We start from the raw sequence: 12,472 nt of genomic DNA on the forward strand, positions 1-12,472 counted from the left end.
TCTTCCACAACCTTTACAAGGGTTTGCACTTTGAATGTAACTTCATAGGAATAGACTTTCATTGGTGCATTGATAAGACATTTGTATATATCAATATATATGTGACCCTTTGTATCGATTTTATGCCCGTAACATTTTGTTGAATTACTATAGTGGATTGGTTACTTATGCAATCTTAATATAACTTACTTTTATCATAGTTCATGCCCAAATCCTTGCAAAATCATGTGACATTATGTAGCTTGAAGGGTTGCCCGACATACCACAATATAATATACATTAGTCATATTGTGCTACATAGAATAATGTTTTATAATTTAAGTGCTAAAGCTTTGGATTTATAATAATGAATGAGAATGCAAACATAAGCTTCAAGAGATATTTCAACAGAGTATCTAAATGATTCGTAGTATAAATGCTCCTAATGCTTTCTTCAAATAGCTATATCCCATGCACTTAGTGGAGCTTTGAAGACTTAACCTTTTATGCATGAACAAAACCTTTTCTTCAAGGAATTTGACACTCAAGCATGTGAATGGACTTGATGATTGAAGGTGGTATTGATACCATGACTGATTCCCAACATGATGCAATAATACAATGCAAGTGTGATGGATTTCTTGTGACAATGCATCCTTAGAGGCCTGGGATTAAGTTAAAATATGGTTCAGACTTTTATCATTATAATCTAGGGTTTCAAAGGTGCATGAAAAAAGTAGCATTTTCCCAAACCCTAATGCAATTAATAGAATGAGAACCAAGATGAAGTCATAGTCATCAACACAAGGTACGTTCTCTCGTCGATTCCTGGAATCGACAGGCCGCTCACCGGCCGCCCGTGGTGGCGCGTCGGTGGGCGGAGGGCCTGCGTGCAGCCCCTCCGCCCACCGCCGCGCCACCACGGGCGGCCGGTGGGCGGTCCGTAATTTTTTTTTTTTAATAATTAAAAAAATGTTAATTTTTAAATTTTTTATTTTTTTTTAATAATTTTTTAATATTTAAATAAAAAATATATATGATTTTTTTTTTAAATCATTTTTTTTTATTATTTATATTTTTAAATAAAAAACAAAAAAATGTTTAAAAAAAAGTTATAATTTTTTTTAATAAAAAAAGAATGGTTTAAAAAAGAAAATTAATTTTATTAATTTTTTTTTAAATAAAAAAAAGAAATGTAATTTTTTTTTTTTAATTTAGGTTTTATTTATTTAAATATAAAACGTAGATTTAATAATTTGTATTTTTAGGGAAAAAATAAAAATAAAAATAAAAATGGTTTTAAAAAAATTATAATTTTTTTTAAATAATAAAAAAGGTTGTTTAAAAAAAATTTTTAAATTTTAATATATATATATATATATATATATATATATATATATATTAAATAAAATATGTATGTTTAATAAAAAATAATTAATTTTTTTTTAATAAAAATTACGTTTTTTTTTTTTTTTATAATTTGAATTTATTTTTGTTTTTTTTAATATTAATTTTAGTAGTTTTTCAATTTTTTTTCGTTAATTTTTTTTTTTTTTTTGTTTAAAACTAGTTTTTTTTAATTTTTTAATTTTTTTTTTTCCAGTTTTGCTTATGTTTTTTTTAATTTCTCTATTTTTACTTACTTAGTTTATATATATATATATATATATATTTTAATTTTGTTTTTTTGTTTTCCAAATTCTTTTATGGTTTGTGAGTTAACATTTTTTATTTTTTTATTTTTATCTTTTATATATATTTTTATATTTGTTTTTTAAGTAATCAACATTTTAATCTTAATTTTAGTAATTTGTATCTTTTTTTTGTTAATTTTCTATTTTTGTAGATCTAGTTGGTTTTTAATTTTAGTTTTTAGTTTTTTAGCTTTTCCTTAATTTTTTTTTTTTTTTTTTCTCTCCATTTTTTTAAATATTTTTTTTACTATTTAATTGTTTATAGTAGTTTTTTTTTTTTTTTAGTTTTTTAATTCTTATCATTAATTTTGTTTTTTTTTTACATTTTTATGATTGACTTTTTTTTTTCGTTTTTTATTTTTATTTTATATTTTCCTTTTAGTATATATTTTAATCTATGTTTTGTTATTTTTTTTAAACTTTTTTTTTGTGTTTTTTCATTGTTTTAATTTTTTTTTTTTTAATTTTTTTTTTTAATTTTTTATTTTTTTATGTTTTCATTATTTTTTAAAATTTAATGTTTTTCGGGTTCATGATAAAATATTTTACACCATTATTTCTAAATGTTGAAATTTTACTATTGAAAAAAAAAAAGTGTTCTCCCAGCATCAACACTTTTCGTTTTGAGGGTGTTTTTTGCATATTTTTTGTTCAAAAAATTTGTTTTCACCACCACTTTTAAAACATGTTGAAAATTTACCCAAGAAAAAAAAAGGTGTTATTCCAACATCAACACTTTTCATTTTTAGCACTGTTTTTGATGTTTTTTCGAGGTTTTTTGGCCAGAGTTCCCGTTTTGAGTTTATAGTTCACGTTTCATAGTTTACATTGTTGAAATCAGATTTCTGGCTAATGCAGGATTATGCAGAACACCCAGAAGTGTTCAAAACCTTCCACCTTGCAACTTCAACTTTAATTTTCCACGACCAATGATTCTAGCCTTCTTGTCATCCCCCAAGAAGACATCACCACCATCATATTTCTCATACTCGCAGAACCACTCTCTATGGGGAGTGAAGTGAAAGGACACACTTGAGTCAATCAACCATGCCTCATGATCTACATGTATACTTGAAGAAGCCAAGTACACATCCCCACCTTCATCTGAGGCCGTTTTCACCTTTGTAGAAGGAGCATCATCAGATCCCTTTCCTTTGTCAGGAGGTTTAGATTTACAGTCCCTTTTGTAGTGCCCTTCCTTTCCGCATTTCCAGCACACCACCTTTACAGGTTTTCCTGAAGATTTAGATCTCGCACTCGATGACTTATTTTTGTTTCTGTTCTGGGACCGTCCTCGTACATACAAGGCATTACCATTCTAGCTCTCCATATTTTTCCGTTTCATCTCCTCCGTCAGCAAGGATGAGACTATTTCATCAAACTGCAAGGCAGTCACATTACTACCTATTGCAATAACTAGACTATCCCACGAATTTGGTAGATAACACAACAAACTGATGCACTTATCTTCATCTGAAATTTTAATATCAACCGATGCTAACTGACTTACCATAGTATTAAATGCATTCAGATGCTCTGTCATCGAGTCTCCATCTTTCATCCTCAGGTTATGCAGCTTTTTCCACAGGAAGAGTTTATTCACCAGAGGCTTAGATTGATACAAAGTCCCTTACTTGTCCCACAAAGCCTTTGTCGTAGCTTCCCCTGATACATTCAGCAATACTGAATATGAGACACACAATCGTATTGTGCTCTTTACCTTCCGATCCAACTTCTTCCATTCTTCATCGAACATTCCCATTGGTTTAGTATCCAGATCTACTGTGATCCACTCATATTTATCCACCAACAGATCCTCCATATTGAGTTTCCACAACTCAAAACTCTAACCATTAAATTTATCTATCTCTATCTTTCCATTGCTCGTCATCTTCTTTCACCAATAGAATCGATCTCGCAGATCTGCCACTGAACAAGGTCTACCACAGACCCGAGTGAAAACCCTCAGCAACAAAGGCGTCCCTTTGAAGCCCAAACAACTCTGATACCAAATGTAGGTTTTAACCCCGTAAAAAAATTACCTACATACGAATTCTAAAACACATAAAATAAACAATGCGAGAGCATAACACATAAAACACATATACACAGAGATTTTCCGTTGGATGCCAAAACCAGGACTACCAACTTGATTTTTCATTATATTCCTTTCAATGTTACAATACATATTTATACATGCCGAAGCATCCAATACCATGGAATGAAAAACCATCGCGTCCAGAACCATGGACCAAAAACCATTGTGTCCAAAAAACATGTGTGAAAATCATGCACAAAACCATAGGTGGGTCCGCCCAACCGAACATAGGGTACAAAACTAAAATTTTCCGGGGCGCTGTCCTGGACCCCATAAAGTGGGGTTACCTACACCCCTAAAACCCCCTAGTTAACTACATGAGCTAGTCATGGAAATAATATAAGACAACCCAACAACCCCGAGGTGATACACTTGACTTAATGTACCCCTTTTCAAGCATTTCCTTCAATTGTAACTTTGAATCAACTAACTTTGGTCTGCTCATCCTATATGGTTCCTTTGATGTTGGCGCTACCCCTGGTACAACCTTAATATTAAATTCATCTTCCCTATGAGGCCGAAACTCCGAAATATATGCTAGAAAAACATACTGAAACTTCTCCAAGATTAGGTACCTTCTCAATACCTCCGCATCCTCAACATCCTTACCTTTATCGCTAGAAACATGGATTTCAAATAATACTTTTTTCTCTGACTGCACTTTTCCTACATAATTGTCACAATTCTAACTGATGTTGTCTTCTTCTTACCCTACAAGATATTTTGTTCTCCATTTTCATCCAAGCACTCAATGGCATTGTCATAAAAATACACTTTTTTCCTATGAAGATACAACCAGTCCATACCCAAAAGCATACTATATGATCCCAATGGAAATACACTCAAATGTGCTAAGGTAGGCATACCATTGAAATTAAATGCGCAAGCTATTACCTAGTGATACACTCTCTCTTTTGTACTTAAAGCCAACTGCACTAAGCAGGATTATGCATGCACTTCTTTATTCATACCACACTTATCCACTAGGTCAGGACTGACATAATTATAATTAGATCTAGGGTCAATCAAAATGGAAAGAAATTTATCACAAAGCTTATCATTCATCTTGATAATAGTTTCATGGTGATCTTCTTGCTTGTTATCCAGTGCTACATAAATCCATAGAATGCTCTGCCCAAAATCCCTCTTAATATTCTCCTTATCACATGTCCAACACTGCGACCATCTTGTACCATCATGTTTATTCTACTACCCTCCATGTTATGACCCATTAAAATTCTTGTTAGGTGCAACATTTTCTTTCTCACCTACATCTCGAGGCCTTGTTATTTTCAAATGTCATTTACCTTTACCTTGGTCTTTTCCTTTCCACCATTTTCATGATTATGTCTTTCGCTATGACTGCTCATAGCAATGCTTCAATTTCCCAATAAATTTCTCAAGTGAGTGACGCTCATCATACTCAATCTAATCTCTAAATTCTATTGGAAATCCACTGAAAAATCGCTAAAATTTGGCCTTGTCATCCTTAAGATATGATACATACCTCAATAACTCCAAGAACACGGTTGTATAGTCCTCATTTGTCATCAATCCCATCTTAACTCATAAAAATCCTTGGATTTGATGTCATAGTACCACTCTCTAACTAGTAATTCTTCCTGAAAAGTGTTTCGAATTCATTCCAACTCAACTCTTCTGTTGTGATGTTTCTAACTTGCTTCACATATTCCCTCTAGATGTCTACTTTACCTTTGAGGATAAAGATAACTATTCTATCCTTCATATTCTCTATGTATTCATGCAACTCAAACAATTCATTCATCTGAGGTAGGCATTCTTCTGCATCCTATGAATTATTCAAATCCCCATCAAATGTACGTGTCCTCTCTTTCCTAAACTCATTTTGAAAATATCCCCTTTCAATCCTCCTATAAGGATGATAATGATGAAGATCATAGTGTTAATCAAAACCAGAACTAGAATAGAACTTGTGTCCATCACCTGTCGTATCGGGAGTATCCAAGAGATTATCATCTCTAATCATTTCCTCTCTATCCGACCTTTGTCCACCATGAGATATACTCCCATATGCCCCATTTGTTCTATCCTCCTGCCCATGGAAGATCTAAAGTGGTCCCTCTCTCTGTAACTCTGAAAAACTTTGAAGGATTACTACATTGACTTCTACTTGTTTCTCTTGTTCCTGAATGATCCTCTCATTGTCTTCCTTGCAACTTATTATTTCTTCCTTCAGGATTTTCAATGTGTCTGCTAAGTTAGAAGAAATCTTGACACCATGTTTCTCATCTGACCCATAGAGAGAATCTCGTGAACTGTAGTCTACCATCTTGCTAGTCATCTTTGTATTTTTCCTGCAAGTACACCATGTCATGTAAAACCAAAAACATAACATGATCAACATACATTATTATTGTTCAGTGGAGGATATCTCATATACAACATCTACCATATTAGCACGATACAGGTATAATCATAATCACATCAACATATAACACCATTTTAACCACTATTTAGTTATCAATGTCTAATCATACCAACCAGATTCCATGACTTCATGCATGACAAGTACAACCATATCATTGTAGGCATAACAATATATAGGCACTAACATGCATGACCAATGCATGAACGACATACACTCATGACAAACACATCCGACAACAGTGCCATCAAATTCTACATGGCGACATCACTACAACCATGACCATGATCGAGGTCGATATTGGCAGTAACCCGCATATTCCACTTGGACCTCCACCATTGTCTCTGTCAGTTTTTCAGTTTCCTTAATTGTAGCCCAATTTACTACTTTTGGCAGTTCTTTTGGGTCGTGAACTTCCGGAGCCATTTTGAGGACTTAAACGATGTTTTTTTGAAAATGAAGGAAACATGTTTGCTTCACTATTATTTACAATTAAAACTTGTATTCATTGGATATATGTTTCTAACGAGGCATTGTGTGCATCAAATGAAGATCATATGCCAAAGTTATGACCCTGAGAAGTTAATGTACCAATTTACCCAAACAAGGCCCATGGTTTTGGGAATTCATCTCTTAGGGTTAGGTTTTTGGAAGTTTTGGGTTTCACAATGTTTCTTAATAAGGAATAGGCCTTTGATCCTCATTGTAACATAATCGAGAGGCATGCAGCAGCCACATCTCTTCTCATAGATAAGTTACCATCACCCGAGCTAGTTTATTTCCATTTTACATCTAAGCATATTTCAGTTCTTGGATATTAATGAAATGAAGTTTTATTTTTGCTGCATCTCTGTGTTTATGTTTATATCTGTATTTTATTATGTTTCTCAATAAGTCTGGATCAGTGGTATTAGATCGGTCTGCTCTTTCTCTGTTTTTCTTTGTATGTCCCCAACAAGGTCAGGGTATAAGGAGTTCGGACTCAAATTTGTTGAGCCTTTGCAAGACTATCCTCACAAACCCTAACAACCTCTCATGGTGGAAAAAAACAAAGATGAGGGAGCAGAAGATCCCTTCAAAATATTTTTTGACGAAGCCCTCAAGCAACAAAGGAACACGATGATGGACATATTTTCCCATATCCTTCGATGGATGCCCACATGTGACACACCTTCATCCAATACCCACTTTGGATGCACCACTCTCTTCAAGGTACGAGTCGACTTTGATATTCCCATATTTGAAGGCCAGATAGATGTAAACTTTGTATATAGATGGTTAAATATATTAGAAGGGTACATTTCGATTCATGATTTTTCTAATAGGGAAAATATTACTTTTTCACTCTGCAAAGTTGTCCCCCACGTATGGGGCTAGTGGGAAACCTATTGTGAGCAGAAGGATAAGAGGGAATTCTCATTGTTTTTCAGTGACACTCACTTCAAAATAGTTTTGAGACACCATCAATGAGCAGTATTACCCTGTAGAGAGCTATTAAGATAAGTACATAAAGTGGACCACACTGCGACAAGGAAGGGACCAAGATGTATCAAAGTTGACAAATAGTTTTCATACCCTTCACACGAAATCAGGTATGAAGGATTCTCAGTAGCATCTGTTACTAAAGCACCATGGTTATATACACAAATTTACATCCAAGATTAGATGGAGTTCCTAGATATCTCCTTGCTTGGTGCCTTCTACTGATACACTATCATGATCAAGTAGAAGTTTAAACTTAAGAAACAAGACTTTGGACATGCAAATCTGAAGCAAGTGAAAGGCGCCCCCAAATCGCAGAACACAGGACAAAGCTAAGGCAAGGTGACCCAAGAAAACTCGTGAAAGCTGCAAGTAAATAACAACACCACGAAGTCAAAGAAGGACACAGGAAGGTCGTCTGAGTTCCATAAGAGCCCCACTCATAGCAAAAGTAAGTGTTAGGCCAAGCAGTTGCTGGTGGCCGAGCTGAAGGCTTCAGAATCATATAGATGTTCCGACTCCAAGTCAGAACCTGACAAGGAGAATGAAAAAGGGAAGTAAATTATTTATGCAGAGCCCAACGCCACTATTGCCACCACCAAGATCTAGATCAATGAGCATAAAGATGGAGAGGAGGGGGTTTGCCTCTTCCACTCATAGATGTGGGTGAAGGGTTCATCGTTGCAATTCATTATTGATAGTGGGAGTCAAAAGAACCTCATTTCAGCATAGGTCATGAAGTGGTTGGGCCCACGGACCACACCACACCCACAATCGTACACCATCGGGCGGCTTCATCAAGGACGCGGTTTTTGCATCAACCAATAGTGTTTCCTTCCTTACAGTATCAAAACCTTCACGGATGAGGCATTGTGCGATGTTTCTCCTCTTGAAGTTTTTGATGTATTATTAGGCCAACCATACTTGTGGAAGCATCATGTTGAATATGATTTGAGGCCTCACAGTGTTATTATTTCTTTGGGTAATAATTTATACAGGATACCAAAGGTAGCCCCAGCTACCGCCATATCTTTGATCTCTTCTAAGCAATGTAGTAAGATCATCTTCCAGGCTGGAATTTTTTTTTTCTTTTTTATTGACACTAAAAGTAAGGGGAAGATCATGGCAACATCCATGGGCCCTGAGAAGGGTTCTTCCACGTATCATAAGTAGGTGGATAAGGTCATGGAAGAATACAGTGACATCTTTCCCTTGCCCACATAGGTACCCTTGCACTGTCAGGTCAAGCATTCGGTTAATCTGACTCCCGAAGAACCTCTACCTAATGGGCCTATATATCACAACTCCATTCTAAGAAATCAAGAGATCAAGTAGAAAATCCAGTAGTTGATGCAAAAAGGGCACATCCAACCAAGTTCCTCACCTTGTGGGAGCTCGATTATACTGGTACAGAAGAATGATGGAACTTGGAGGCTCTGCATTGATTATCAGGCACTAAACAAAATCGCTCTCTCGAACACATATCTAATACCACATATTGATGACCTTCTCGAGCAACTCAAGGGGGCCAATTATTTCAGCAAGATCGATCTAATGTCTAGATATCATTATGTTCCAATGGAGCCCATAGATGTATTGAAGACTGCGTTCAAATCCAAGGAAGGCCTTTTTGGATGGTTGGTTACAACCGTCAGGTTGAAAAACACCCCTGTTACTTTTATGAGGCCAATGCATGACATCTTGCATCCCTTCCCCAACTCATTTGTGTTTCTTTATCTAGAAAATATCCTCATCTTCAACAAGAGTTAGGAAGAACACTTGTGACACATTCAACATGTCCTTCAAACCCTTCAGTAACACAAAGTGTGTGAGAACATGGAGAAATGCACCTTTGGCATGATCCAGGTCTAATATCTTAGTTACATCATAGATGACCATGGCATGCATGTGGATCTGACTAAGATTGAAGTCATTCGGGATTAGCCAACATCGACCACTCTAACAGAGGTTCGAAAATTTTTGGGCCTTGGAAATTTTTATCGGAGGTTCATGCTAGGATTTTCCCATATCACTTGTCCTTTGAGATAGATTACCAAGGGTAGAGTGAAAGAAAGTTTTTCCTTCTCCTGAGTCTCATCAAAAGGCATTCGTTGAGTTGAAGCGCAACCTCTGCTTTGCACCATTACTCACATTGCCAGACTTGCAACAACCATTTGGAATTAAGACAATTGCCTTTTACTATGCTATTGGTGCAGTCCTCAGTCAACATGGGCATCCTGTGGGCTATCATAGTGAAACACTTTGTGATACAATTTCAAAGCACCTTACCTATGATAAAGATATGTATTCCATCGTGCAGGCTTGTCGACAATGGAAGCATTACATTATGGGGAAGGAGACGGTCATCCACATTGATCACCAACCTCTTCAATTTATACAGACACAAGGGAAGTTGTAGAACGATCTCCATCAAAAGTGGTCTACATATTTGCAACAATTACAATTGAAAATTAAATACAGAAAGGGCAGCACCAATCACGTTGCAGATTGCCTTAGCCCACCCCTAGTTGCAACACTGACTACTGTTCTCAACTCTTGTGGCCACGATACCTCTAAATGTCTATAATTATACAAAAATGATCTAGAGTTTGCCTCCACATACCAGATGCTATTATATGGAAAGAAATTTCCTAATTTACACATCTACGATGCATTATTATGCTACTTGGGCCACTTTTTTGTTTCATCAAATGAGCATGCCAATCTGATTTGTGAGGCGCACTACAGTCAGGTCATAAGACACTTTGGTGTGGAGATAACTATGGTTGTACTACAAAAGTACTTTTGTTAGCCAAAACTCCAATTGGATGTTGGAAAATATATTAGATATTGCACTATCTGCACCATCGCCAATCCAACCATCAAGAAGCAAGGCTTCTACACTCGTCTTCCTACTCCCAACCAGCCTTAGGAATCCATCTCCATGGACTATATGTCTAGCCTCCCTTCTACCAAGCATGGTAATGACTTTGTATTTATTGTCGTGGACATATTTCTAAGATGGCTATATTAGAGGCCTGCAAGAACAACATCATAATATAGAACACTACCAAACCCTTCTTTGAACAAGTGTGGGTACATTTTGGGATCCCACAGACCATTATATCAGATCGGGATAGAAGGTCCCTGAGCACATTATAGTCAAGCCTTTGGATACTACTGCACGCAAAGCTCACCAAGTTGACTGCATTCCATCCCCACTCTTCCCTATGTGCAACACATCTATAACAGATCTCTCCATAGCTCGACTAGTCGCAGTCCCTTTCAAGTGGGTCTAGGATTTCAACCATTGTGTCTAATTGATGTTTCCAGTCCTCATGCGACTACACAGACTAAATCCACAAATATAGTTTTGGAGGATGATAAAGAAACTAGATTTATTGAATGCATCCAACACATTCGCTAGTAGGTTCACCACATCTTGGAGAATTCAAATTCTAAGTACAAGTAGTGACATGATCAACATCGAGTGCCACACAAGTTTTAGGTGGGTGACAAAGCTTGGTTGCATTTGCATAAAGAACACCTTATTAGAGTCCATTGAAAGCTCATACCACTATAATATGGGCCATACAATAGTACCAAGGCCGTGGGAGACATTTCTATTGATCTCAGGATTCCCACATTCCTTGGCATGTATGCAATGTTCAATGTGGACCGCCTTCGACTATCCTTCCTGTGATTACTGGACACATCAAACATTGCAGAATAATTCATACAAACAGAGTTAAACCCATACGGCATGGAATGTGACACAACCAGTCGGATCATGGACAAACAGATCAAGAACACTCACCAACAAAAGATCCAACTATATTGGGTTGTCAAACCTAGCCAACTCCTACACTAACCTAAGTGGCTCACTAGGGACCAAGTTCAATAGAAGGTTCCCCATCTCATGGAGGAAATCAATGCAATGGGGACCATTGCTTCCTAAGGCGGGAGGAATGGTGCAGGTGGATATTGGTGGCCACCTATCTATTCTATTTGGACTCCAACCATTGTTTCTTTAGTTTTTTAGTTTCATTAATTGTAGCATAGTTTACTGTTTTTGGAAATTTCTCGGGACATGACCATCAAGAGACGTTTTGAGACCCTAAACGATGTTTCTTTTGAAAAATTGACAAAAATAAATCATTGATTTATGTGTTGATTTGAAAGGCGTAGTCCTCACATATATCTTTCTAACGAGGTATTGTGCTGGTCAAACGAAAATTGTATGCCAAAGTTACAACCCCAGGAAGTTGATGTACCAATTTACCCAAATGGGGTCCATATTTTTCGTGCTTCATCTCCTAGGGTAATATTTTTGGATGTTTAGGGTTTTCCATTGTTTCTCAATAATAAATAGGCCTTTCATCCTCATTGTAACGTAGTTTAGAGCCATGTCGCTGCCACATCTCTTCTCAGAGATAAGCTACCATAGCCCAAGCTAGTTTATTTCCATTTTGCACGTAAACATATTTCAGTTCTTTCATATTAATGAAATGAAGTTTCATTTTTGCTGCATCTCTATGTTTATGTTTATATACATATTTTGTTGCATTCCTGCATAAGTCTGTATCAAACCACCTACATAGACCATAAGCATAACCAACACACCACTGATCCAGTCCAAGGGGTCAACAATGCTCTAATACCACTCTATAACACCCTTCTCCCACATTTACCTAAGTTAACTGGTCATCTGGGGTAAATATGTGACAAGAGATTGCTATGATGTGACTATAATCCCCATGTATAGTTAAGGAAGTGGAATTGACAAACCCAAACCAATCTGACCTTTCACAC

This window comes from Pinus tabuliformis, chromosome 2_1 (genome assembly GCF_031772625.1).
Source record: "Pinus tabuliformis cultivar Carrire ecotype Pingquan chromosome 2_1, CPIR1, whole genome shotgun sequence".
In the NCBI taxonomy this organism is placed as follows: Eukaryota; Viridiplantae; Streptophyta; class Pinopsida; order Pinales; family Pinaceae; genus Pinus; species Pinus tabuliformis.